Source organism: Phasianus colchicus, chromosome 13, assembly GCF_987193195.1.
Source record: "Phasianus colchicus chromosome 13, bPhaCol1.hap1.1, whole genome shotgun sequence".
In the NCBI taxonomy this organism is placed as follows: Eukaryota; Metazoa; Chordata; class Aves; order Galliformes; family Phasianidae; genus Phasianus; species Phasianus colchicus.
The window spans coordinates 50,272-56,552 of NC_143448.1; positions in this window are offsets into that span (position 1 = coordinate 50,272).

Genomic DNA, 6,281 nt, shown 5'->3' on the forward strand with positions numbered 1-6,281 from the left:
CCTAACCCTAACCCTAACCCTAACCCTAACCCTAACCCTAACCCTAACCCTAACCCTAACCCTAACCCTAACCCTAACCCTAACCCTAACCCTAACCCTAACCCTAACCCTAACCCTAACCCTAACCCTAACCCTAACCCTAACCCTAACCCTAACCCTAACCCTAACCCTAACCCTAACCCTAACCCTAACCCTAACCCTAACCCTAACCCTAACCCTAACCCTAACCCTAACCCTAACCCTAACCCTAACCCTAACCCTAACCCTAACCCTAACCCTAACCCTAACCCTAACCCTAACCCTAACCCTAACCCTAACCCTAACCCTAACCCTAACCCTAACCCTAACCCTAACCCTAACCCTAACCCTAACCCTAACCCTAACCCTAACCCTAACCCTAACCCTAACCCTAACCCTAACCCTAACCCTAACCCTAACCCTAACCCTAACCCTAACCCTAACCCTAACCCTAACCCTAACCCTAACCCTAACCCTAACCCTAACCCTAACCCTAACCCTAACCCTAACCCTAACCCTAACCCTAACCCTAACCCTAACCCTAACCCTAACCCTAACCCTAACCCTAACCCTAACCCTAACCCTAACCCTAACCCTAACCCTAACCCTAACCCTAACCCTAACCCTAACCCTAACCCTAACCCTAACCCTAACCCTAACCCTAACCCTAACCCTAACCCTAACCCTAACCCTAACCCTAACCCTAACCCTAACCCTAACCCTAACCCTAACCCTAACCCTAACCCTAACCCTAACCCTAACCCTAACCCTAACCCTAACCCTAACCCTAACCCTAACCCTAACCCTAACCCTAACCCTAACCCTAACCCTAACCCTAACCCTAACCCTAACCCTAACCCTAACCCTAACCCTAACCCTAACCCTAACCCTAACCCTAACCCTAACCCTAACCCTAACCCTAACCCTAACCCTAACCCTAACCCTAACCCTAACCCTAACCCTAACCCTAACCCTAACCCTAACCCTAACCCTAACCCTAACCCTAACCCTAACCCTAACCCTAACCCTAACCCTAACCCTAACCCTAACCCTAACCCTAACCCTAACCCTAACCCTAACCCTAACCCTAACCCTAACCCTAACCCTAACCCTAACCCTAACCCTAACCCTAACCCTAACCCTAACCCTAACCCTAACCCTAACCCTAACCCTAACCCTAACCCTAACCCTAACCCTAACCCTAACCCTAACCCTAACCCTAACCCTAACCCTAACCCTAACCCTAACCCTAACCCTAACCCTAACCCTAACCCTAACCCTAACCCTAACCCTAACCCTAACCCTAACCCTAACCCTAACCCTAACCCTAACCCTAACCCTAACCCTAACCCTAACCCTAACCCTAACCCTAACCCTAACCCTAACCCTAACCCTAACCCTAACCCTAACCCTAACCCTAACCCTAACCCTAACCCTAACCCTAACCCTAACCCTAACCCTAACCCTAACCCTAACCCTAACCCTAACCCTAACCCTAACCCTAACCCTAACCCTAACCCTAACCCTAACCCTAACCCTAACCCTAACCCTAACCCTAACCCTAACCCTAACCCTAACCCTAACCCTAACCCTAACCCTAACCCTAACCCTAACCCTAACCCTAACCCTAACCCTAACCCTAACCCTAACCCTAACCCTAACCCTAACCCTAACCCTAACCCTAACCCTAACCCTAACCCTAACCCTAACCCTAACCCTAACCCTAACCCTAACCCTAACCCTAACCCTAACCCTAACCCTAACCCTAACCCTAACCCTAACCCTAACCCTAACCCTAACCCTAACCCTAACCCTAACCCTAACCCTAACCCTAACCCTAACCCTAACCCTAACCCTAACCCTAACCCTAACCCTAACCCTAACCCTAACCCTAACCCTAACCCTAACCCTAACCCTAACCCTAACCCTAACCCTAACCCTAACCCTAACCCTAACCCTAACCCTAACCCTAACCCTAACCCTAACCCTAACCCTAACCCTAACCCTAACCCTAACCCTAACCCTAACCCTAACCCTAACCCTAACCCTAACCCTAACCCTAACCCTAACCCTAACCCTAACCCTAACCCCTAACCCTAACCCTAACCCTAACCCTAACCCTAACCCTAACCCTAACCCTAACCCTAACCCTAACCCTAACCCTAACCCTAACCCTAACCCTAACCCTAACCCTAACCCTAACCCTAACCCTAACCCTAACCCTAACCCTAACCCTAACCCTAACCCTAACCCTAACCCTAACCCTAACCCTAACCCTAACCCTAACCCTAACCCTAACCCTAACCCTAACCCTAACCCTAACCCTAACCCTAACCCTAACCCTAACCCTAACCCTAACCCTAACCCTAACCCTAACCCTAACCCTAACCCTAACCCTAACCCTAACCCTAACCCTAACCCTAACCCTAACCCTAACCCTAACCCTAACCCTAACCCTAACCCTAACCCTAACCCTAACCCTAACCCTAACCCTAACCCTAACCCTAACCCTAACCCTAACCCTAACCCTAACCCTAACCCTAACCCTAACCCTAACCCTAACCCTAACCCTAACCCTAACCCTAACCCTAACCCTAACCCTAACCCTAACCCTAACCCTAACCCTAACCCTAACCCTAACCCTAACCCTAACCCTAACCCTAACCCTAACCCTAACCCTAACCCTAACCCTAACCCTAACCCTAACCCTAACCCTAACCCTAACCCTAACCCTAACCCTAACCCTAACCCTAACCCTAACCCTAACCCTAACCCTAACCCTAACCCTAACCCTAACCCTAACCCTAACCCTAACCCTAACCCTAACCCTAACCCTAACCCTAACCCTAACCCTAACCCTAACCCTAACCCTAACCCTAACCCTAACCCTAACCCTAACCCTAACCCTAACCCTAACCCTAACCCTAACCCTAACCCTAACCCTAACCCTAACCCTAACCCTAACCCTAACCCTAACCCTAACCCTAACCCTAACCCTAACCCTAACCCTAACCCTAACCCTAACCCTAACCCTAACCCTAACCCTAACCCTAACCCTAACCCTAACCCTAACCCTAACCCTAACCCTAACCCTAACCCTAACCCTAACCCTAACCCTAACCCTAACCCTAACCCTAACCCTAACCCTAACCCTAACCCTAACCCTAACCCTAACCCTAACCCTAACCCTAACCCTAACCCTAACCCTAACCCTAACCCTAACCCTAACCCTAACCCTAACCCTAACCCTAACCCTAACCCTAACCCTAACCCTAACCCTAACCCTAACCCTAACCCTAACCCTAACCCTAACCCTAACCCTAACCCTAACCCTAACCCTAACCCTAACCCTAACCCTAACCCTAACCCTAACCCTAACCCTAACCCTAACCCTAACCCTAACCCTAACCCTAACCCTAACCCTAACCCTAACCCTAACCCTAACCCTAACCCTAACCCTAACCCTAACCCTAACCCTAACCCTAACCCTAACCCTAACCCTAACCCTAACCCTAACCCTAACCCTAACCCTAACCCTAACCCTAACCCTAACCCTAACCCTAACCCTAACCCTAACCCTAACCCTAACCCTAACCCTAACCCTAACCCTAACCCTAACCCTAACCCTAACCCTAACCCTAACCCTAACCCTAACCCTAACCCTAACCCTAACCCTAACCCTAACCCTAACCCTAACCCTAACCCTAACCCTAACCCTAACCCTAACCCTAACCCTAACCCTAACCCTAACCCTAACCCTAACCCTAACCCTAACCCTAACCCTAACCCTAACCCTAACCCTAACCCTAACCCTAACCCTAACCCTAACCCTAACCCTAACCCTAACCCTAACCCTAACCCTAACCCTAACCCTAACCCTAACCCTAACCCTAACCCTAACCCTAACCCTAACCCTAACCCTAACCCTAACCCTAACCCTAACCCTAACCCTAACCCTAACCCTAACCCTAACCCTAACCCTAACCCTAACCCTAACCCTAACCCTAACCCTAACCCTAACCCTAACCCTAACCCTAACCCTAACCCTAACCCTAACCCTAACCCTAACCCTAACCCTAACCCTAACCCTAACCCTAACCCTAACCCTAACCCTAACCCTAACCCTAACCCTAACCCTAACCCTAACCCTAACCCTAACCCTAACCCTAACCCTAACCCTAACCCTAACCCTAACCCTAACCCTAACCCTAACCCTAACCCTAACCCTAACCCTAACCCTAACCCTAACCCTAACCCTAACCCTAACCCTAACCCTAACCCTAACCCTAACCCTAACCCTAACCCTAACCCTAACCCTAACCCTAACCCTAACCCTAACCCTAACCCTAACCCTAACCCTAACCCTAACCCTAACCCTAACCCTAACCCTAACCCTAACCCTAACCCTAACCCTAACCCTAACCCTAACCCTAACCCTAACCCTAACCCTAACCCTAACCCTAACCCTAACCCTAACCCTAACCCTAACCCTAACCCTAACCCTAACCCTAACCCTAACCCTAACCCTAACCCTAACCCTAACCCTAACCCTAACCCTAACCCTAACCCTAACCCTAACCCTAACCCTAACCCTAACCCTAACCCTAACCCTAACCCTAACCCTAACCCTAACCCTAACCCTAACCCTAACCCTAACCCTAACCCTAACCCTAACCCTAACCCTAACCCTAACCCTAACCCTAACCCTAACCCTAACCCTAACCCTAACCCTAACCCTAACCCTAACCCTAACCCTAACCCTAACCCTAACCCTAACCCTAACCCTAACCCTAACCCTAACCCTAACCCTAACCCTAACCCTAACCCTAACCCTAACCCTAACCCTAACCCTAACCCTAACCCTAACCCTAACCCTAACCCTAACCCTAACCCTAACCCTAACCCTAACCCTAACCCTAACCCTAACCCTAACCCTAACCCTAACCCTAACCCTAACCCTAACCCTAACCCTAACCCTAACCCTAACCCTAACCCTAACCCTAACCCTAACCCTAACCCTAACCCTAACCCTAACCCTAACCCTAACCCTAACCCTAACCCTAACCCTAACCCTAACCCTAACCCTAACCCTAACCCTAACCCTAACCCTAACCCTAACCCTAACCCTAACCCTAACCCTAACCCTAACCCTAACCCTAACCCTAACCCTAACCCTAACCCTAACCCTAACCCTAACCCTAACCCTAACCCTAACCCTAACCCTAACCCTAACCCTAACCCTAACCCTAACCCTAACCCTAACCCTAACCCTAACCCTAACCCTAACCCTAACCCTAACCCTAACCCTAACCCTAACCCTAACCCTAACCCTAACCCTAACCCTAACCCTAACCCTAACCCTAACCCTAACCCTAACCCTAACCCTAACCCTAACCCTAACCCTAACCCTAACCCTAACCCTAACCCTAACCCTAACCCTAACCCTAACCCTAACCCTAACCCTAACCCTAACCCTAACCCTAACCCTAACCCTAACCCTAACCCTAACCCTAACCCTAACCCTAACCCTAACCCTAACCCTAACCCTAACCCTAACCCTAACCCTAACCCTAACCCTAACCCTAACCCTAACCCTAACCCTAACCCTAACCCTAACCCTAACCCTAACCCTAACCCTAACCCTAACCCTAACCCTAACCCTAACCCTAACCCTAACCCTAACCCTAACCCTAACCCTAACCCTAACCCTAACCCTAACCCTAACCCTAACCCTAACCCTAACCCTAACCCTAACCCTAACCCTAACCCTAACCCTAACCCTAACCCTAACCCTAACCCTAACCCTAACCCTAACCCTAACCCTAACCCTAACCCTAACCCTAACCCTAACCCTAACCCTAACCCTAACCCTAACCCTAACCCTAACCCTAACCCTAACCCTAACCCTAACCCTAACCCTAACCCTAACCCTAACCCTAACCCTAACCCTAACCCTAACCCTAACCCTAACCCTAACCCTAACCCTAACCCTAACCCTAACCCTAACCCTAACCCTAACCCTAACCCTAACCCTAACCCTAACCCTAACCCTAACCCTAACCCTAACCCTAACCCTAACCCTAACCCTAACCCTAACCCTAACCCTAACCCTAACCCTAACCCTAACCCTAACCCTAACCCTAACCCTAACCCTAACCCTAACCCTAACCCTAACCCTAACCCTAACCCTAACCCTAACCCTAACCCTAACCCTAACCCTAACCCTAACCCTAACCCTAACCCTAACCCTAACCCTAACCCTA